We start from the raw sequence: 24,327 nt of genomic DNA, 5'->3' as shown, positions 1-24,327 counted from the left end.
TTTTAATAGGTAAATTCAATCATGACTGTATTCAAACTAAAAAGTCTCGTCTGCAAACATGAGAGTTATGGCTTAATATTAACCATGTGTCTGTTCTCACTAACTTCAGGGAAAAAACACTAAGTGAATATGATTAAATATTTACAGCTAATTAGGAAAAAATGTTTTCTGATTTTCTCTTATATTCTTTTATAAAATATTTCTCTTCTTCCCCTGGCCAGTCCCTGGATGAGCAAAAGAGCTTAACTAAAAATAAAGTACGTGTGGAAAGTGTTCAGACTTAATATTTAGTTCAAGAAGGTTGGTGTTGTGGTTGGTCTTATTCAAACTGCTTCACCTCACCCTACGGATAAAATTTGCACACCAAGCAGAATTTGTTCATTCTGTTGAAAGTGGCCTTTGGAAGAAAGAGGTGAGGACAATCAGGCAAATTGTCCATGTTTCTTATACGTGAATTGATATTTTTCAATTACATTAAACAGAGGGAAAGATATAAAGTTAATTACAGATCAGCAGTCTACCAGTGAAACATTACAGCTCCTCTTTGCGGTGTCCCACAGAGTAAGGGCGGGAGGATTAAAAGCCATCTAGCCTTTCTTCAAAAAAGAATGGGAAATCTTCAGCTGAAGTAAACCAACATGGATTTGCTGACTGCCCCTCTTTCAAAATTAGAGGTCAGGTAAGCAATAAAACCAATAAACAAGGGACAATCACTACTAGTGCCTGCAGAATTTCAGAACACACTTTATGACCTGCTTTATCTTCTTTTATTGGTAGACTATTAAGCTGCAATCCATCAACCACTTATTCCAAAATAGCACTGTTTAAATTCAATAGAGCTACTTATGTTCTGAGGATGATAGCTGTATGCAGCAATCCTAAGTGAACTTGCTATCAAAGTTCACAAAATTAATCATCAAGTGAAATTCGGGTTCAGTATTTCAGGGTGGCACTTTCAAATCCAGTTCAGAAGATTCTGGCAGCCATATTGAACTTCGTCATGCTCTCAACTAATCTGTTGCACATTAATCCTGAACTAGGAAGTGTTATATTGTAATGCTTACATCTGTTCTCATTGGTAGCCCTTGCCCTCTTACATGATACCACCTCTTTTTGTTCCCTTAAATCTCTTATCAAAAATCCAACCCTTCTGTGAAACCTTGCTGTGATATAAATCAGGTAGTTAGGGCTCATAGCCACTATGCTAATTTAAAGCAGCATTTTTCATGCTGCCCTTTGGTTCCTCATATCTCTATTATATTTTTGTAAGACGTTATGCTGCCATGACATCAGTGTGATGTGCAGGTGTGGTGGCAAAGCACCTAACAAAATAATGGCAATGGGGAGGAGGAGGCAGTGTAAGACCTGGTGTTCGGTGGTGGTTCCCACAGCAGTGGGAGAGGCTCAACACTAGGCTGTGGTGGCGGTGGCAGCAGCAGAGGCCTGGCATTAGGCTGTGGCAGTGGGAGAGGCCCAGTGCTAGGCTGCGATGGTGATGGGAGACAGAGAAGTGCAGTACTAGGCCACAGTATTTGGAGTGGAAGATGGGGGTGAGAAAGGAGGGGAGGTCTGGCAACCAGTGTGGGGGACAGAAGGATAGAGGGGAGGTCTGGCAACCCATGGGGGGAGGGGAGAAATGAGGGGATATTTGGCATCCTATGGGGAGGAGAAAGGAGGGAATACCTGGTGAGCTGTGAGGGAAGAGTAGGGAGGGGAGGTCTGGTGACACATGGGGGGAGAAGGGAGCGAAGGTCCAGCAGCCCATGGGGGAGAAGGGAGGGTGCTCTAATGATCTTTGGGGGAGTAGGAGAGCTTTGGTGCACCATGCGGGATGGGAAGAGGAGGGTTTTTTGGTGACCTGGGAGGAAAGAGGGCTTTGGTGACAGTAGGGGGCTTGGTGAATGAAGACAGCAGAGGCGGATCCTCTAATATTCTTCTATGATATTTAGTACCTCCTACCTCAGGTACTTCAGTTTCAAAGTTATAATTATAAATTAGTACCAATGTTTGTCTCTGAATTTTAGAATTCAGAAATAAATTACTTATTACCAGATTTTACTTTGTTTTTATACTGTGTATTTAATAAAGGGGGGTAGTTTGATTTTGATGGATATTATGACATGTTACAGAGGTTTCTCAACCAGGGGTGATAATAAATCTTGGCCCCAGTTCAACCCACATTTGGTAGCATTGAACCACTTGGTGAATTGTTATGTTTATACAGGAAAAACACACCAGCGTCTATAAAATAATAGATGTACACAAATATGACATCAGAAATGACAATATTACACAACCAGTGGGGGAACATTTCAGCCTCCCAAGATACTATCTAATGGAACTTAAAGTAGCCATTGTTATATAATGGAGCTTCAAAGGGGGATTGCAACATGGAGATGTTGAGATAGAACTGAGGTTCAATGGTTTCACTTATGGCTTGAATCAAGACAAAGGGTGGCATTCGATGTCAGTCCTACTCAGAATAGACCCACTGAAGTGAACAGACAGGACTAACCTAGATTTATTAAAACCCTCATGCAGCCTTATGGAGTAGTTTGGGGCTAAAGGCGCACTTTTCATTGTGTAATTTACACACAAGTAGCCCTATAGGAATGTCCTCCTAGGATATTGTCACAAATTTTAATCTGTACAATGTCTCCAAATTTCAGGCAGTTACCACTTACCATTTTCCTTCTGGAAATAAACAACAAAACTAGGGAGGGCAAAACTACCCCAGTAAAAAGCCCTTGGGGCAGTTTTATGCCTTTTATTGTGTTGTTTACCCATGAGAAGATCTACAAGGTTGTTCTTCTAGGTCATTGTTACATAGTGCCTGGCCACTGTTGTCCATGCACTGGTAACCTCTGGGATGGATTACTGTAATGTGCTCCATGTGGGGCTGCCCTTGAGGTTGGTCCAGAAGTTGCAGCTGGTGCAAAATGTGGTGGTGAGACTGCTCACTGGGGCAGGGTATAGCCAACATGTCACCCCACTGCTGAAAGAATTGCACTGGCTGCCCATTTGCTACCGGGCCAAGTTCAACATTCTAGTTTTGGTGTAGAAAGCCCTGTACAGCTTGGGACCAGGATACTTGAAAGATCATCTCATCCCTTATATACCCAGTCAATCACTGCACTCTGCAGGCGAGGGCCTCCTGCAGATGCCATCTTATCTGAACAACATAGGAAATGGACCTTTAGTGTGGGGGCACCGACCCTTTGGAATTCCCTCCCCTTAAATATTAGGCAGGGACCATCTCTGTTATCTTTTTGGTGCCTTTTGAAGACTTTCCTCTTTCAACAAGCCTTTTAGTTTGAGACTTATCCCAATTCCTATTGGAATTGCTTTTAATATATATTTTTTCACCCTTTTAAAAGATGTTATTAAAGCTTTTCTAAAAAAATGTTTTTTAAAGTTGTTTTGTTTTAATGTATTTTAAGGTCTGTTTTTATGATGTTTTGATGTGTTTTTAGCACTTTTGTTTGCCACCCTGGGCTCCTGCTGGGAGGAAGGGTGGGATATAAATCAAATAATAAATAAATAAATAAATAAATAAATAATAAGTGTTACCTGTACAATATCCCCAAATTTCAGCTAGTTTCCACTTACCATTTTTCTTCTGGAAACAACAACCCACTGGGGACCAAAAATAGCCCAGGTATTGTGTTGTTTACTCAATATGCATGGAGAAGGGAGCAACGTATGCTGCTCAGAAAAATTCTACCTCCTCTGAAAAAGTGTGTTTTGGCTCAAAGTCCTTTGATCGTGTCAAGCACACTTGTGGTGACCAAAAAACAAAAAAGGGGAGTGACAAAGTGACCTTCCACTGGAAATTGCATTGGGGTCGACTTCCCGGAAGGAGTGCTGGCTGGTGGTTGTCTCTGAGGGAGCTCTGTCTCAGAGGAAGCTTTTTAAAGTTAAAAGCCAGTCAAGAGGAATCTTTGACTGGTGTAAATGTTCTCCAAGATAAAGGGGAACCGAAGAGATTATCCATGACACTTCGTTGAGCTGTAGATGGCTAGATTTGATCAGGAATCCCCTGAGATAAGAAGGCATATCTAGCAGCGGAAGACGGAGTCCGGATTTCCAACAAGCCGTGCTGAAAATAAGCGAGACTTTTTTTCTTTCAAAAAACGTTTTTAACAAGCGAGCCTCCTTCTGTCTAAATCTTATCATTTGACTTAAATTACTACCGTAAAAGAGACTTGTTTACGAATCAGCAATTCAGAAACCTGGGTGAGTCACACTTTTTTCTTTTATATAAAGTTAAGGAAGAAGGGAGCAATTCAAAGAACTTGTTTTATTTTTTTATGACAAAAAGCTGGCATAAATTTGGAATTACAAAGATTAAAACGGATGAGAGGCAATTTATTAGATAAGATGATTTGATTATTTGAAGGAAATATATCTGAGACTATTTTTTATTCCTTTTTTTGGATTATTTTTTTTGAACGAATCTGCTGTTCGTGTATGTTAATAACTGCTGGATGCTGAGAACTGGATTTGTTTTACATTCCTGAACGTGCTGGAGATAAGAACCGTGCTGGTCAGATCATATTAACAGGCCTGGAATATTAACTCTTTTGTTGTTGGGGGAAAAAAAGGAACAGTTTGCCTCTAAGTTTGGGAACATTGGCTAATAATAGAAAAGGTTTTTTTTCAAGAATGACAACCAGGAAAGCAGCCAAAGTTTTAGAGCGAAGAGGTTCAACTGATACACAGGAAGGGATAGACATGTTCCAGAAAATTATGGAGGGGATTAATGATCTTAAACAAGAGATGAAACAAGAGATGAAACAGGACAGACAAGAATTTAAAGATGAATTTCACAATATGAAAAAGGATTTTAAAGATTTAAAAGATCATATCAAAACAGAAGTGGATGAGATTAAAGATACAATTGGGCAACTAAAACAGGATGTAAAAAATGTTAAAGACAAGGTGCAAACCTTAGAGAATAGAACAGATATTTTAAATGTGGAATTGGAAAAAAATTGGACTATATTGCTGTCATGGAACTTAGAGATAAAGAACATTGCTTGAGATTCCATGCAATTCCTGAGGAAACAGGTGAAGATATCAGAGAGAAAATTGTTAATGCCTTGGTAAAATCCTTGGACTGGGATGAAGATCGGATGGCATTTGAAATAGATAAAGTTTATAGAATTAATTCCAGATACGCAACAATGAAAAAAATCCCAAGAGATGTGCTTGTTTACTTTCTAAAAAAGAGGACCAGAGATATGGTTTTGCAACATCATTTTAACAATGTCTTCAAAATTGATGGTAAAGAAATACTGGTGATGAAGGAAATTCCTATTAGACTTCTACGTAAGAGAAAAGAATACGCTTTCTTCACAGAAAAACTCAAACAATGTAAAATTCAATTTAGATGGGATGTTCCAGAGGGAGTGATTTTTACATTTAGACAACAGAAGTATCGATTGAATACTGTTCAAAAAGCAAGGGATTTCTTGAGAAAAGCTTCAAAAGACATGGAAGAAGATAAAATTAAAGATATGGATATAACTCATGGGAAACAAAGTCAACAGAAACAGGTAGAGGAAGAAAAGGATGATGATGAAATAAAAGGAGCAACAGGTACAGACTTTTCTAAAATACATGCTTAAAAATGGATTACAAATATCTAATTTGGAATATAAATGGAGCTAATACGTCGCAGAAGAGAAAGAAAGTATGTCATTATTTGAAAAAATTAAAATTGGATATAATTTGTTTACAAGAAACTCATATTAAGAAGAAAGATTCTAAATATTTGATCTGTAAAAAATTGGGTGAAGAATTTATTTCGGCAGGATCTAAAAAAAAATGGTGTTGTTCTTTATATTAACTCACAATTGTCTCCTAAATTGATATTATTGGATGATAGTGGCAGATTTGTGGGAGTTGAAATTACCATACAGGGTACAAAAATTTTGATAGTGGGCATTTATGCCCCCAATGAAGATAAAACAAGGTTTTATACTGGACTTATGGAAAAATTATCAGAGTTTGCATATGATCATTGGTGTGTCATGGGTGATTGGAATGGGGTAATTTCACCAAAAATGGATAGACTTTCTGAGAAAAATATTAAAGAGACACAGGGCAAACTGCCGAAGATCTGTTTCAAATTGATGGAAAATTTAGAATTGATGGATGCTTGGAGATATATAAATGACAATGCAAAGGAATTTACTTACTTTTCAGAAAGACATAAAACATTTTCGAGGATTGATATGATTTGGATGTCTAAAAATTTAGTGAAAGACATTTCCAAGATGGATGTATTACCAAAAACTTTTTTGGATCATAACCCTGTGATATTGACGTTAAAAAAAAAAATCTTGGATTTAGATGGAGACTAAATGAATCTTTATTACAGAATGATAAAGTAGTTCAAGAATGTAAGAAAAAATTAAAAGAGTTTTTTGAACATAATTTATACAAAGGAACAGATGAAAATATTGTTTGGGATACAAGTAAAGCATTTATGAGGGGATATTTTATTAAATGTAATTCTGAACTAAAAAAGAAGAAACAACAGAAAATACAATTAATTTTGGAAGAAATAAAACAGAAAGAGGAAGAATTGAAAAAGAATCCAACTAAAGTTTTCATTATAAATCAAATTAAAATGTTACAGAAACAAGTGTCAATGTTGATAGTTAGAGAAATTGAAAGGAAATTAAATTTTGCTAAACAAAGGACTTTTGAATTTGCAAATAAACCGGGGAAATGGTTAGCATATAAATTAAGAAAAGAACGACAAAAAAATCTCATTTTAAAGATACAAGAAGGAGAAGAGATGTTGACAGATAATGTAAAAATCCAAAAAGCTTTTCATCAATATTATTCAATGTTGTACAAATGTCAGGAAATTCCTTCTGAAAAAATAGAAGAGTATATATCTAATCAGAATTTGCCTAAAATCACAGATTTTCAGAGACAAGCTATTAATGGTCCTATTACGTTAAGAGAAATATCTGATGCAATAAGTAAAATTAAGCTAGGAAAGGCACCAGGACCGGATGGATTATCGGCAGCGTATTACAAATGTTTGGAGGAGGAACTCTTGCTACCTTTACAATGTACAATGAATTTAATTTTGCAAGAGGGGAAGATACCGGATAGTTGGAAAAATGCTAATATAACATTAATACCGAAAGAGGAGCAGGACCTAACTAAAACAAAAAATTATCGGCCAATATCTTTATTGAATAATTATTATAAAATTTTTACAATGATTTTGGCAGAAAGAATGAAAATAATATTGCAACAATTTATTCAGGAAGATCAAGCGGGGTTTTTACCTAAAAGACAACTATGTGATAACGTCAGGAATGTTTTGAATGTGTTGGAATATCTAGAACAACGAAATGACATACAAGCAGCTTTGATTTTCTTGGATGCTGAGAAAGCATTTGATAATTTGAATTGGAAATTTATGTTTAAGGTTCTAGAGCAAATGGATTTTGGAGATAATTTTATAAAATGGATCAGATCGATTTATACATCACAGAAGGCACAGATAATTGTCAATGGGGATTTAATGGACTCATGTGAAATACAAAAGGGCACAAGACAGGGATGTCCACTGTCCCCTCTTTTATTTATTTTGGTTCTAGAAGTGCTGCTTAGAGACATAAGGCAAGACAAAAGGATTTTGGGAATAAAGATAAAAAAAGAGGAATATAAACTGAGAGCATTTGCTGACGACTTGATAATTGTATTAGAAAATCCCTTGGAAGGAATTAAAGTATTGATGGATAAACTAAAAGAATTTGGACCATTAGCAGGATTTAAGATTAATAATAAAAAAACGAAGATGTTGCTGAAAAATTTATCTTTAAGGGATCAAAAAGGGTTAATGGAGAAGACAGATTTTAAAATAGAAGAAAAGGTGAAATATTTAGGTATTATTATGACAAATAAAACTTCAAAGTTGTTTCATAATAATTATGAAAAATTATGGACAGAGATTAAGAAAGATTTGTTAAAATGGGATAAATTACAGTTGTCATTAATGGGTAGAATATCTGTAATAAAAATGAATGTATTGCCGAGAATGATGTTTCTATTTCAAACAATACCTGTAATATCCTCTGATTTACCTTTTAAACAATGGCAAAAAGATATTTCTAAATTTGTTTGGCAGGGGAAAAAACCAAGAGTTAAATTTAAATTATTACAAGACGCCAAAGAAAGAGGAGGACTGGGATTACCAAATTTGAGACTTTATTTTGCTGCTTGTTGCTTAGTCTGGATAAAGGAATGGATTGTATTGAGGAACAAAAGATTATTGGATTTGGAGGGTCACAACCTGAAGTGGGGATGGCATGGATATCTATGGTATGATAAAGTAAAAGTTAATGTGGATTTTAATAATCATTTTATAAGACGTTCTTTGTTGAAAATATGGAATAAATACAAAACAAGTTTTTTTTCAAAAATACCACTATGTGTTTCAAGTCAAGAAGCATTTTATAGAAGAGAAATGGCTGGAAAAGAGAAATGGTTAACTTACCAAGAACTATTAGAAAATGTGCATGGAGAATATATAATGAAAGAGAGAGAACAACTAATAAAGGAAGGATATAGTTCTCAATGGTTTGCCTATTTACAATTGTTAGAAAGATACAAAATGGATAAGAAAATGTATGGGTTTGAAATAAATAAATCTGATTTTGAAATAGGTTTGTGTACAAATGATGAATGTATAATTGCAAAAATGTATAAATTTTTATTGAAAATGGACATGGAAGAAGAACAAGTAAAAGAGTGTATGGTCAAGTGGGCAAAAAATTTTGGTTATAATATACAAATGGATCAATGGGAAAATATGTGGAAAAATGGTTTGAAATTTACATTATGCTATAATCTTAAAGAAAATTTTTATAAAATGATGTATCGTTGGTACATGACTCCAGAAAAGTTGTCAAAAATGTATAGTAATGTTTCTAATGTATGTTGGAAATGTAAACAACAAGAAGGATCTTTTTATCATATGTGGTGGTCGTGTAAACAGGCAAAATTATTTTGGGCACAGATAGGTAGGATGATGCAAAAAATCTTAAAGATAAATATTCAGTCAAAACCAGAATTTTTTTTATTGGGTTTTATGGATAAACAAAAGGAAAAGAAATATGAAAGAATAATATTATATATGATTACGGCAGCAAGATTATTATATGCACAAAAGTGGAACATGGAATCAATACCAACAACGGAAGAATGGCTATTGAAATTAATGGACTTAGTAGAGATGGACAAATTAACATGCCTTCTCAGAGAAAAAACGACAGATACATTTCTTAAGGAATGGAAGCCTCTTTTGGACTTTTTGTTGAAAGAAAAAAATGAAATGATGATAATGGGATTTGACAATTAATTAAGATAGACTATGGAAAAAAGTGAATTTCGTATGTTTTAGGGGACAGGTTTGATATATATCATATACTTATAGCTGATCTGTGACAAATCGGAAGTCAAGTTTTTCTTTTTCTTTTTGTTGTATTGTTTTTGTTGTTTGATTTTGTTGTGTTTGTTTTATGAAAATTTGAATAATGAAAATTATTAGAAAAAAAAAGGAAATTGCATTGGGGTCCAAATATACCTCATAGACAACCAGTGGGTTTTTTTATTGGGTCTGCAAGAGGGTTAATTTCAGTGGGTCTACTCTGAGTAGGACTTAGTTGAAGACAATCCATTGACCTTTATTTATTACACAACATATGCTAATTAGCTTACCAATGTGTGGTTGTCTGTGTCACATTTTGGAGGGGATTTGTCTTTTACTCTTTTTTTACCTTAAAATATTTCAATAGTGGCTGAGTGTTGTTTTTTCTTGCTTGGACACTTGTTTTAAACATTAGCTCAGCTTCCTTAGCATTTGTTTGTGTTGAAAATGAACATTGTCTAAGCATCACAAGGTGAGGCTGTCCTTAATGCTGCCTGTTCTCAATGCTGCATTTTCTACCTGATGTAACTGATTAGAGGAGAAAATTCTTAAGAGAGTATGCTGTATCTTCCCAGGGAGATTCAGCATGTTAAGTTTTCATTCATATCAGTTTTACACAATTTATTCAGATTTGCATATATTCATTCCATTCCATCTTGTTTTGTTTTAATATTTAATTTTAATATTTGCTAAAAGAGGAGCAATATTTCCTTTTTAAAGGAGCATGTTGTGATTTGCCAGGGAAATTCAGCATATTAAGTTTGTTTGTGTTTTAGTTTATCTGTGCCCAAGTTAACTTCTATTTCTGCTACCTTGTCTTACTTTCTTAGTGTTAAACTTTCTTTTGTAATGGCCTGGTAACTAGACAGAAATAAATGAATCTAATATTGCCTGTGGATTGCTGAAGAACTCGAAAAGACCCCCACTCCAGACAGAATAGCAAATGATATTTTTAAAAAGTTAAAGTGAAGCTTTTAACTTTTCTTTTTTTAAAAAACCCATCAGCTGCTTTGCTTTAACAAAATAATTACCCAGAACTCTTCAGTGCTCTGCAGGAAGCACATAGACAGCCTCATTTATAATCAGATCTTGGAAAAGTTACTTTTTTGAACTACAGCTCCCATCAGCCCAATCCAGTGGCCATGCTGGCTGGGGCTGATGGGAGTTGTAGTTCAAAAAAGTAACTTTTCCAAGCTCTGCTATCATAAAGCTTATACACCAACAACAGAGAAACACAGAGACATAGATATATAATGGACAGAAAAGTAGATAGTAGAGAAAAAGAGAGTGACAGAGCAACATGAGTCTTGAGGAGGAGGCTCTGATCTTACTTGGGACACTTTGTTGACATTGCATTTGATTTGGGGAGGGGTAAAACCAGAGCTTGGAAAAGTTACTTTTTTGAACTACAACTCCCATCAGCCCCAGCCTGCATGGCCACTGGATTGGGCTGATGGGAATTGTAGTTCAAAAAAGTGACTTTTCCAAGCTCTGGAAAACCACACTGAATTACCTGATTCACCTTATTATTTGACCCCAGTACAGAGCAGTTGCACACCCCTACCCGTTACCCTGTCTTGAACTTCCTTCCTTTTGACTTCAGCTTGCGATGGCACATAGGCCAACTCCCTTATATTCCTAAGACTTGAAGTGTAAAACTAGCTATGACATCTGGCCTCATGCCACTTCTTTCTATGTCTCATTGGGTGGATGTGAGGAAGTGACACGAGTACAATAAACTAGCATGTCATTAAAACTGCTAAAAAAGGTTTCAAGTGTTTTAGAGGTAGCTCCCAAAATCTGTGTATTACTACTATAAAATTGTATATACAAATGTATGTGTATAGATAATAAACATTACTCATAATATATAATGCGCACAAATATAAAGTGAGTTACAATATTTCATAGTCAGTAGCACTGGAATATCTATTCATATCAGAAGGTCGAGGTCTGATTGCATATTGATTTAAATGCAATTTAAATGCATCCATCTTACGGATATGATTTACCATAAATTTGGCAAGGACTAGTGCAAAGATATTGAACAACTCTCTCTAAACATTATGTCATGCTGTTGAGAAACTTTGGCAAAATTTAGAGTGTGTTATAAATGCCTTAAGTGGATTTCTAAAACCCATCTCTTCAGAGCCAGTGCAAAATAAAGTTAATATATTGCATTCTGTCCATTAACGAAAAAAGGGCTTCTGAAATTTAATAGTAATTGTGTTCAGCACACAGTCTATCCTAGTATGGGAACAGTGCCCACACTATAGTACAACCTCCCCCAACCTGGTACCCTGCAGATGTTTTGGACTACCATAATCTCCAATTAGTTGCCATGCTAGTTGGGGCTGATGGGAGGTGGAGTCCAAAACTGGAGGGCACCAGTTTGGGGAAGATTGCTATAATATTTAACTGAGGGCCTTGTTTTCCCATGACTTTCCCTCAGTTCAGTTCCTGCAACTTAGTGATCAATTACTTGTTTTGGGAATTCTGTGTTTGTATCCACATCCAACTGTCCTTTCTGGATTGGCATGCATTACATGAGCTCAAATACTGTAACTTCATTTCATGGTTAACAATCAGTCCCCACCCCTATATTAAATTGTATACACAATTACTGAGTGCAAGTCCTATGGAACCCAATGGGGCTTACTGCTAAGCAGACTCTAGGAAAGAGAATTCCAATGGAAATGAGAGTGGAAATTGCTGATGTTTGCTTATTTGTTCCATGTGCAGAATGGAATCAATCCAGTGAATACAATCGGTATTTGCTGTTGTTGTTTTCAGTCCACAAACAATATATATGTAATTGATTACTTTCCCCCACAATTTCTATTGGGTTGGCTCTGTATTGAAATGAATGGTGTGGAATAACATAATGATAACATAATAAATTACGTAACATTTCACCATAGCAGACATAATTTATTTGTTGGAAGCCAAACTATACCAGAATGGAAACAGTGTTGCATGTGATGAATGTGGGGCAGAATTGAAATCAGTATCTTCTTACATCCCTAGTAGTCAGTGCATAAGATTGCACTGTGAGTAATTTGCTACCCTTTAATACCAAGTAATCTGTCACTGGAGATGGATGCTTCATTCTTTCTTGTGATAGGATTGAATATGGTTGGGTCCTCTCTACTCCCACCTGATCCTTCTAAAAGGGAAGGTGGGATGGACTTAATTTGTGTTGTGTAGATCTGGAGTTGGTGGACTCAACAGTATGGGACCATTCTGGAAATAGTGCTGTGTCATTGCTAGCCATGCATTCCTTACTGTGCATTGTCTTCTGTTTCCATTGATTCTGCCCTGTGGCTTCAGGCCATTCTCAAGTATTACTGGAACATCCCTTGTAGATTGTATCCATATAGGGTTTGGCTTCTATCATTCTTCTGTATCTTCCTTCCCACCTGAGAAAATATAACATTTACCAAATGGGGCAAATAGCATCCTGGGTGGGGTGTTTACAGCTACCCTGCCACTCCCTGCCTTCAGAAGCCTTATAAGAAGTTTGTGATGGCACATAGGCCAACTCCCTTATATTCTTATCTGAGATTCTGAATAACATCATGGGTGAGGTGTTTCCACCTACCCTGCTCCCCCCTTTGAAAACCTTGTAACAAGTTGCTGCAGGAGTCGAACTGCAAGTAACATCATGGGTGGGGTTTTTCTAGGAGTAAAGTCAAAACTGTCTAATTCATTTTTATCATTGCTATATGTTTAATGTTGCCTGCTAACAGATGTAATGTTATATTTATAGAATTGAAAAGGGTTTTGTATTGGCTGTTTATTTCTTAGGTATTCCACTTGTAGAGAAATGTCTGGAAATTGTGGCATGCATCTGCACAAAATTCAGAATCTCTGAGTTTCAGGTTTCACTGTCCCAAAATAGAGAAAAAACTCTTTTTTGTCTCCCAACTCTAATGTCCATCTGTCCCTAACATCCACACAATTTCCATTCTCCAGACTCAGCACGACTGGGCTTATGTTTAGCTCTAATTCAAGCTGTTTCCTGGAACACTGCCAGAAGGTGCTAAAACAAAGACATAGCACTTAAATACTGAGTTAGGTTTGGGAATCTGTATCTCTGTGTGAAGAATATCACTATATACCCAGGGGCCTACAAGTTTGAATGAATGACCATAGTCTGCCTGCTTGTAAATAAGGAGTCTTTGTCCTTAATGTAAATGTAAATGTAAATGTACTGCCTTCAAGTCGATTCTGACTTATGGAGACCCTATGAATAGGGTTTTCATGAGGCTGAGAGGCAGTGACTGGCCCAAGGTCACCCAGTGAGTTTCATGGCTGTGTGGGGATTTAAACTGTGGTCTCCCAGGTCATAGTCCAACACCTTAACCACTATGCCACATTAATTATGTTTTTTCTAATAGATGTCAAAGAAGGAAACAGAATGGTATAGTAGGCTCTGTCCATAAGTATCATCCACTATAAATTGTTTCCATCTGCTACCTTTTTGCAGTGGTGGTAGGTAGGGATGTAAGTAGGCATTGATTTCCATTCTGCCCTATATTTGTTGCAAGTTGTTTCCATCTTCCACCAAAAACTACATTATCTTGCTGTCCGCTGTGGTGAAATTACATAACATATAATTAATTGTGTAAATTATGTAAGTTACAGTGTTATTACATTATTCAACCCCATTCATTTCAATGCAGAGGAAATGCAATGAAAATGGGGATAAATCAGTTATGTATTATTTTCAGACTGAAAGCAATAACAGTGAATGCCAATAGAATTCACTGGACTGATATCCATTCTGATCAGCAATTTCCACTCCTGCTTCCCTCTTTATCAGAATTCTCATACATACGTAGTGGTAATTCAGATGTCCTCTCTTCAGATTGATTCAATTTGAATCAATTCACACCTATGCCCTCAGAGTTCGTCATTATCAATGGCATTGGTTGGGTTAGTGCTAAGGGTTCTACAGTTTGCATGATGTGCTACTAATATAAGTCCTCTTCAGGCATACACCTGAACACGCAAGGCTTAAAAATATGCAGAGAGGTGGAGACATGCACACAAGCGCCACCTGCAGAGTACCCACGCATGGGAGCTCATTTCAGACCTTCATGCTGAATGGGGCTTCTCTGTGCATTTGACAGTGCCTAGAAGCCTCTGCACAATTGGGAATTGTGCCCTTAATCATATGGAGGCTTCTCAGTGCATTCAGTTGAGCACACATAGAAGCCCCATTCAGACCTTTGCACTCAATTTGTGAAGGTTTAAGAGCAGCCCTTGCATCCAGGGATATTGAAGGTGGGGCTTGTGTGCATGTCCCCCACTTCTCTACACACTTTGAATTGAATAAATTTATTTCGATCAAAGATCAGTACATAGTCTACACACTTTTAATCCTTGCATGTTCAGGTGGACACCTGAAGAAGGCTGCTGATAAGCCTGTGTAATGTTAGGTTCTTTGCCTATTTTTCCATCAGTGAACTGTGGTATACAGAAGATAATTATTTGACCTTTACCTCTTATATTCCCAGTCGATGGCGGCACTTTGTAGGTGAGGGCCTTCTGAGATACCATCTCATTAGGAGGACCATTGAGTACAACATAAGAGGCAGACCTTTAGTGTTGTGGCACCTACCCTTTGGAATTCTCTTCTCTTAATTTTTAGATTGGCGCCATCACTGTTGTCTTTTTGGTGCCTATTGAAGACCTTCCTCTTTTAAGTAGAAGCCTTATCCCTGTCTGCACATGTGTCAGAATTGCTTTTTAAGATGTTTTAAAAGATGTTTTTAAAAGATTTTAAAAAAATACTCTTTGTTTTTAAGATTTTTAAACATGCTTTGTGTTTAAGATGTTTTATACATGTTTTTAGTGTTTTGTCACTTGTTTGCTTTCTTGGGCTCCTTCTGGGAGGAAGGGTGGGATATAAATTTAATAATAAGTAAACAAATACTTGCAGCATAACCTAGAATACATATTGTTTTAACAATTATAAGCAGATGTAGGGTTGTACAAAAATGGTCTCCCAACAATTCTTTGTCCTATTTTCAGATGGTGAAATTGAAGGTGGGAAGAGCAGTGGATTTCTCTAACAGTTTCAGCTTAAAAAAAAATTCTTAGGAAAAATATGTTCTGATAAATATAAGCTCAGGTAACACAAATAATGCTATATTGTTAGTCTATACTAGTAGATGAAGGGAGTAATGGACTAAGAGAGGAAGAATGGAAGATGTAGGGGTCCATCCCATTACTTCTATCAATAATATAAAAATAATATTAAAAATAATTGAAACTTTATCCACAGCTGAACCACTTTATTCATGGGCAGAGGAATTGGAGGGTCATTTTACTGAATGTTCTCCAGGGGGATCTGAAATTGTTCAACAGTTTGGAGGCAGCCTGAGAAATGAGAATTGTCAAAATCTGATAAAATTGTCCAAAATTATCAGAACATTATTTTCTGAGAAATTTTGGCCCAGGCATATGCAGCATGTGACACATGCTTGGTAGCCATATTTTCTACATTTTTATTTAGCAGGATTTATATACCACTTAATCATAAAAAACCCACCCATTGATTTACATAACAGACGTTTCATGGCAGAGGGTGACTCATAACTTGCTCTAAATTAGGATATCAACTCACTGACTAATCCAGAACCCTGAAAGCATTGAAGACATGTAGGAAAAATAACCCATTATCATTGCCTGAACCTCTCTTCTAATTAATTAACTGATCTGTGCATAGGTGTATTTCTTCCATTGTCTCCCTAACAGTTTAATCATAAACATGTATTCTCCAAAGTAAGTCAGATGGAATTCAATTGGACTTAACTTTCCAATAAGAGGGTATAGGAAGGATTGGGAACCTAAGGCCCAGGAGCTGAATGTGACCCTCAAGGCCTCTCTATCTGGCCCTCAGGCATTTCCCCAGGCCACACTTCTCACTGGTCCTGCTCCATGTCTTCCTTGAGTCCTTTTGCCTGGATGGAATGTGTTCTTAATCTGGTAATGTCTCTTGCGCACCTCAGTGGGGTACTACCAAATTTGTGTTAGTGTCTCTGTGTGTGTTAGTGTCTGAGTACCTCTGACTGTTGTGAAGCTGGAATTAGGGGTGGCGGAGAAATTCAATTCAGTTCACTTTTAAAGCTGAATCCATCAAATCCACACTTTAAAAAAATAGGAGAAAATAAACATAGTCATCCTTTGAAATTCATGCTTATCTGGAGTTTGCAATACAGTTCTCCAAAACAAAGTCTGCAAAAATTCATATATCAGGGGTGTGATAAGAGCCAAAGTTACCCCATATTTCTGAGACCATGTGATCGATAAACATAGGCTCCAGGCGAGCAAGAGACGTACACACAGTTAAATCTGCCCAGTGACTTCAGGAGTAGCAGAGCACCACATCCTGTTCTTTCAGCTTATTTTATGTAGCATCCTGTTATTAACCACAGACTTTGTTCCAGTAGCCTGCTTTGTCCTAGATAGTGTGCCTCTGTGGTTATGCAGAGTATATTTGCCATGCTTGTTTGTACCATATAGCCTGTGTGGTTAGCAAAGTGCTAAGTTCTTATCTATGCAAAGAACTGTCTCCATGGATACCATGTGATGTGTCTATGAGGCAGAGACCACTATGCAACATCTATAATGTAAAAGGTATAAAAGTGACTTGTCTCTTTTCTTGACTACTACAGTCTCATTTCAGAGACTGGGGTCTTAGTTCTGAACTAATAAACTGCTGCTACTTTACTCCCTGTCGAATGGCTGTTATTTGCAGTACCTAGAAAAAGATCCCAAAGGAAATATTTTCTCTTACAACAGGGGAAAATGTGTATAGAAATGAATATATTAGTGAAAATAACATACAACAATGCATTATATTAGAAGAAATTACTGGCAAACATGTGTACCTTAGTCAAAACTGCAGACAAAATGTGTGTATTGGGAGATATTTGCACTAACAAGCTGAAGAATTTTCATGAAGAGTTTTTTTTTTAAAGTATGCAAATATGTAGAAACATGGAGAACTGAATTTAAGATTGGAAAAATGAGAAACTGAGAGAACCAAAACTGACAGATCATTCCATCCCCAGCTGGAATGTAGCCTACTGTACAAAGGTAAGAGTTGCATCGGTTGGTCTACACACTTCTACCTCTAACCTTGCCTTCTACTGGCATACGGCCCCGAGAAGATTTCTCACAAGAAAAAAGGCTGCCAGACTGAAGAACCTCCACCCCTGGTGTATAGAATGTCACCCTAAAAGTTTCAAGAGATCCAGATAGATTTTTTTCTTCCTCCTCCTCATCCTTCTTCTTCAAAATGGTTTCAAGATGAAAGTTATGAAAGAAGTGGATTTCTCTGTCAGAATGTGAAATTCATTTTGAAACCACTGCAATAAAACAGTTCAAGAAATCAGCAGTTTTTAACAAAGTAGGAAAGGATCGGCTTGGCAGTTTATGAATTACTGCATAAGCAGCCTAAGAAAAATGTATCTTAAACATCAGCAGTGACTAATCAGGACAAATGGGCCTCTCAGGTGAACCAAGTTGATTTAATGATGAGAATGAGGTAAAAGTCACCACCTTAAGCTGGCTGATTACAATTCATGTTACATTGCCAATTATGAAGTGAACAATAGCAAATCTAGTAAATAAGAGGTTTGTTTTATTTTTCTGAGAAAGGGCAGAAAAGGGGGCAGCTTTTTATTTTTTAAAAAATGAAAAAGGATGTGAATTTCAAATAACATACTAATTGAAGTATAATTTTCTCAGTCAGTGTGGATATTTCTTGTCAGGAGCACTTAAAAATGTCTTGGAACTAAGCTGCTGATGCAGTTTACAAGGAAGTCTAAATATAAAATTGTCATGCTATCATTTTGCTAATGGGAAGCACTGAATAATTCAACTCCAGTAATAACAAGACAAAATCTATCTTGTATCTCTACATTATGAGTCAGGATGTTAATTTACTCTTAGCATTTGAGGTAGAAGATTTTCTTGTCTTTGTAATCAGAAAAATACAGACAAATCCAGCACTTTTACTTCATTCATTCATTGGGGTACAATAAGCTGGGGTAGTGGTGAAATGGACTCCTCTCCACCGCCCCATCATAGGAACTTTGGAAATAACTGCAAGATGTGGGGGAGCTTATTACAGACTTCAACTAGAGATGGGAGAGAAATTAAGTTTTCACTTATCGAAAAAATATATGATCCAAAATGAAGCTATCCTTCAAAAATTGCATTTTTATGAATTTTGCAGTGTAGTTCTCCAACCAAAAAACATTAAGTGAAAGTGTGCATGAAATGCATTTATTTATTCCTATAGCTATAATTTTCTCAGGCCACAGGTAGTTAGGCACAGCAGGGAGTGAGGGGGGCAGTGGGGCAAGCAAGGAGGTGGGTGACTAGGGTGAACAAGTGAGGCGGGATGAGCAAGGTAGCAGAGGGGATGGGACTGAGTAACAGTCAAGACAGGGTGGGGCAGCTGTACCTATGCTGTTCACCTTGGCTGGCTGCTTCCCTCCTCTGTTTTCCTTCTCACAGGAAAAGGTATAAAGGGAGGAGGAGGCTTGGAGACCTGTGTGGAGGCTTGGCCAGATGTAAGGAAAGGGGTAGTTGTGCAAGGCCTTGGGGGGTTGATGAGGGGTTGCGCTGGTGCTCCGCGGTTTAGATGCTGGGATTGGCACATGAAGCATGCAGAAGTCCCTATTATAAAAATGTTTGTATGCTGCTGTTTATAAAAAAAATCAAAGCAGTTTATAACATTTATATATTTATATAATAAAAACTGTATAAAATTGTAAAGCTATATTAGTGACAATATTTATTTATTTATTTATTTATTTTATTACATTTTTAGACCGCCCTATAGCAATAAGCTCCCAGGGCGGTGTACAGCATGATAAAACAGGTTAAAATACAAAAACACAATAAAACATAATTAAAAATTTTCAATTTTAAATTCAAATTTTAAAAATTTTAAAATGCCTGGGCGAAGAGGTAGGTCTTTACCTGGCGCCGAAAAGATAGCAAAGAAGGCGCCAGGCGTATCTCATCAGGGAGGGCGTTCCATAGTTCGGGGGCCACCACTGAGAAGGCCCTAGCTCTAGTTATCGTTCTCCGTGCCTCCCTATGCGTTGGGACACGGAGAAGGGCCTTCGACGTCGAGCGCAGCAACCGGGTAGGTACATAGCTGGAGAGGCGTTCCGCCAGGTATTGCGGTCCGATGCCGTTAAGGGCTTTATAGGTAAGAACCAACACTTTGAATCTGGCCCGGAAACATATTGGTAGCCAGTGCAGCTGGGCCAGGACAGGTGTTATATGATCAATTTTTTTTGTCCCAGTAAGAACTCTGGCCGCAGCATTCTGCACCAGCTGAAGTTTCCGAACCGTCTTCAGAGGTAACCCTACGTAGAGTGCATTACAGTAGTCCAATCTAGAGGTTACCAGAGCATGGATAACTGTGGCAAGGTTCTCCCTATCCAGATAGGGTCGTAGTTGGGCTACCAGCCGAAGCTGGTAGAACGCATTCCGTGCCACCGAGGCTACTTGAGCCTCCAGTGACAGGAGCGGATCTAATAAGATCCCCAAACTACGGACCTGCTCCTTTAGGGGGAGTGTAACCCCATCTAGGGCAGGTCGGACATCAACCATCTGGGCAGAGAGCCCCCCCACCAACAGCATCTCAGTCTTGTCAGGATTGAGTCTCAGTTTATTAGCTCTCATCCAGTCCATTATCGCGGCCAGGCAGTGGTTTAGTACATTAACAGCCTCACCTGAAGAAGATAAAAAGGAGAAGTAGAGCTGCGTATCATCAGCATATTGCTGGAAACGCACTCCAAATCTCCTAATGACCTCGCCCAGCGATATTAAAGAGCATGGGGGACAGAACTGAACCCTGTGGGACCCCATATTGGAGTATCCAGGGACTCGAGTAATGCTCCCCAAGCACCAGCTTCTGGAGACGATTCTTGAGGTAGGAGCACAGCCACCGCCAAGCAGTGCCTCCAACTCCTAAGTCCGCAAGACGTCCCAGAAGGATACCATGGTCGATGGTATCAAAAGCCGCTGAGAGATCAAGGAGAACCAACAGAGTTACACTCCCTCTGTCTTTCTCCCGACAGAGGTCATCATACAGGGCGACCAAGGCTGTTTCTGTACCAAACCCCAGCCGAAAGCCCGATTGACATGGATCCAGATAATCAGTCTCATCCAAGAGAGCCTGGAGCTGGTGAGCGACCACACGCTCTAAAACCTTGCCCAGGAACGGAACATTTGCTACCGGTCTATAGTTGTCAAGATTTTCAGGGTCCAAGGAGGTTTTCTTTAGGAGCGGTCTCACCACCGCCTGTTTCAGGCAGGGTGGTACCACTCCCTCTCGTAAAGAGGCATTAATCACCTCCTTGGCCCATCCGGCTGTTCCGTTCCTGCTAGCTTTTATTAGCCATGAGGGGCAAGGATCCAGAGCAGAAGTGGTCGCCCGCACCTGTCCAAGCACCTTGTCCATGTCCTCGAGCTGAACCAACTGAAATTCATCCAATAAAACAGGACAGGACTGTGCTCCGGACACCTCATTAGGCTCAACTGCTACAATATTGGAGTCAAGGTCCCGGCGGATGTTTGCGATCTTATCTTGGAAGTGTCTCGCAAACTCATTACAGCGGGCTATTGATGGTATTATTGCGTTCTGAGGACCAGAGTGTAAAAGTCCCCGAACAACCTTATAAAGTTCCGCTGGGCGGTTAGAAGATGACTGAATGGAGGCAGCAAAGTACAGCTTCTTCGCTGCCCTCACCGCCTTCACATAGAGCTTGGTAGAGATCTTCACAAGTGCAAGACCACAGCCGTCGGGAGTTCGTCTCCATTTGCACTCAAGCCGTCTCCTTTCTTGCTTCATCACTCTTAGCTCCGGGGTAAACCACGGAGCCAATTGAGCTCTGCAGAGGAGAGGGCGCACCGGGGCGATCGTGTCAACTGCCCGGGTCATTTCCGTATTCCACAGATTGACCAGGGTTTCGACAGGAGCGTCAGTTTTATCAGCCGGAAAACTCCCCAGACCCTTCTGAAAACCTTCAGGATTCATTAGTCTCCGGGGGCGGACCATCTTAATAGGTCCTCCACCCTTGCAGAGGGGAGAAAACATTGTGAGCCTACACCTCAATAGGCGATGATCTGTCCATGACAGAGGAATAGATGTAAAATCCCTCACTCCCAGATCACCATCCCCTGCTCCAGTAGCAAAAATTAAGTCTAGAGTGTGCCCCGAAATATGCGTAGGGCCAGTAACAAATTGAGACAGCCCCATGGCTGTCATGGAGGCCATGAAGTCCTGAGCCGCCCCAGACAAAGCGGTCTCGGCATGAATGTTGAGATCCCCCAATACCATAAATTTTGGGGATCGCAACACCAAACCCGAGACCACCTCCATCAGCTCAGTTAGGGAGGCTGTTGGGCAGCAGGGTGGACGGTACACCAACAGTATTCCCAGTCTGTCTCGCTGGCCCAACGTAATATGGAGACACTCCAGACCATTAGCTACCTGGATAGGGTGCCTAATGAGAGGGATGAAACTTCTATAGACCACAGCGATTCCCCCTCCCCGACCCTCGGATCTACCCAGATGCTGAACCGAGTACCCAGGTGGGCACAGCTGGGAGAGATTAATGCCAATTAATAACAAACAAAAACATATTATATGAAGGAAAATGCTTACATTACATACTTACATTAGATTACATGCTTATAAATACATACTAAAATGCTGATGAATTTTTATGAGCACTTCTAAAAATAAATAAATGGCTAACTCTTGCAGAAATGTGACAAGATGAGCTTCAAACTGGAATAATGGGGAACTGAGAGAAACTGAAATGATAGGTTGATACATCTCTAACACTGTCAGGCCCAGGATGTGACTCAGGAAGCAGACCAGAGGTTGTAGTTAATTCGTGTTTTATTAGGGTAACGTCCAAACAAAGACTGCGCTTTCTCATGAAGCAATACAAGGATACAGGACCTGCGACATTGGGAGAAAGTTGACAGAGCAAGGGGCTGCTTCCCGCCTGTTCTTTAAGAAGGGGCTAAACGGGCGCGCAACCTTTCGCTCCTCCTTAACTCCCCCTCAGGTACTGCCCGCCTTCCCCCCTTCTCTCCTGTCTTTTCAACCGTCTGCGTGTGCGTGGTGAGGGGGGAGGCATCACCTCCTCCTCTTCTGAAGTGTCCGATTCCACTATGGGTGATAAAAGAGGAGCTGAGGGTAAACCATCTCTCCGCCTTTCTGCTGTGATCAGCCCTCCCTCTTGCTCTGAGCTGCGGAGAAGGGAGGGCCTGGGAATGTCTGGGGGGGATTCTAAAACTTCAAGGCTCTCAGGCTCCCCGTTGCTAGGCGACCCCATCTCTGGCATGTCCTCTGTTTCGGCTTCGCTCCACAGAGGGTGAGTTCCTCCCTCCTCCCTCTGCCAGCCATCTGAATCTTCTTCCAACCCCCCAGGAGCCCAGCTCATCCTCCCGACAAACACCAGCACCGGTAAAGTGCAATGATAAAGATTATTAACTGCATGTACACACACACCACACAAGAAATAGCATATTATTGCTTTCTGGTCTCTCCATTGAGCATCTTCTGCTTCATCATCTTTGTTCCATATACAAGTTGAAAATGTTTTCCAGCACTTGACAGAGATGTTCCTACAGGCAGTTTCCCTTGAGGGACCTGTCAGTTAAACTTCATTGTGAACATCAGAACTTGCATGGAATATGCAAGATGGTTTAATATGTTTGTGTCATGTTGATGTTTGCCTAGCTGAAGTGTGATCTATACTATTTGAAAATTCTGCAGAAAGGTGAATCACTTGTTTATTTAACTTTTTTGTCACTTGTTACAAAAAAGTCTTCAAGTCATTTACAACATATTTAAAATCATAAGTATAAGTAAAAAATACACATTATAACATACAGACATTTACACAAAACACATTTACAGAAAAACATGTAGTTATGTAATTAATAAAAAATACACAAGGCTGCCCTCAGTAACAGCAGCAGAAGCAATTAACAGCTCCATTGTGTAGAGTCAGGAATGAGTGGAAATGGCTAAAAATAAAAATAAAAACCAACAGAGATAAAATGTAGAGGCTTTATGGCTTTAAAATACATCCATGATGTTCCATAGACTGATTTTTGAATCAAAATATATGTTTTCTGTTACAGAGTTTACTTTGTCTCCTCTGTGATGCTCAGTCAGGTTTTGTCCTGCAGCAGGGGAAATGAACCAGTCACTTGGATAGCAATAATCATGATGGAAGTTAGAATTCAGACTCTGCAGGCATGCTATTTCAGTAATTGTCATGAAATATATTAGTGCTTGGGATTCCATCTATCCTTTAGATATTTCCTTGTTTATCTCCCTTGCTTAGTTCTGTGTATCTGTTGCAATTATTGCTCAGCCATTTCATCATTTTTTCTTCTTAAAAATAGACTTCCTCATGTAGCATTAGAGCTGGTCAAGAAAAAATATATTATCTTAAAATTCATGACAGTAGTTGGATAGTATAAACTTGTAATATATTAAGGCTATTCCAAATATTCTCCTGTTTCTATTTTCAGATTTAGTGCTTTGGGGTGGGAGGATATTTCTCTCCAACTCCTTTAATTGTTTGAATATTATCTTTTTTCCAGTCCTGTTCCTGCCATTGCTTGCTCTGTTTGCTACTGCATTAGCTATTACTTATTGTATTAATGGCATGGGTGGCTAAGGTTGCAGTCCTGTCCACACATATCTAATCTGTGGGGCTTACTTCTGAGTAGACATACATAGGGCTGTACTGAAAATCCCCAAATCAACCATTACAGTGGATACTAGATTGTCATGATGT

Source organism: Rhineura floridana, chromosome 1 (assembly GCF_030035675.1).
Source record: "Rhineura floridana isolate rRhiFlo1 chromosome 1, rRhiFlo1.hap2, whole genome shotgun sequence".
Lineage (NCBI taxonomy): Eukaryota > Metazoa > Chordata > Lepidosauria > Squamata > Rhineuridae > Rhineura > Rhineura floridana.
The sequence above is the reverse complement of the archived record's forward strand: the minus strand, read 5'-3'. Positions refer to the sequence as shown.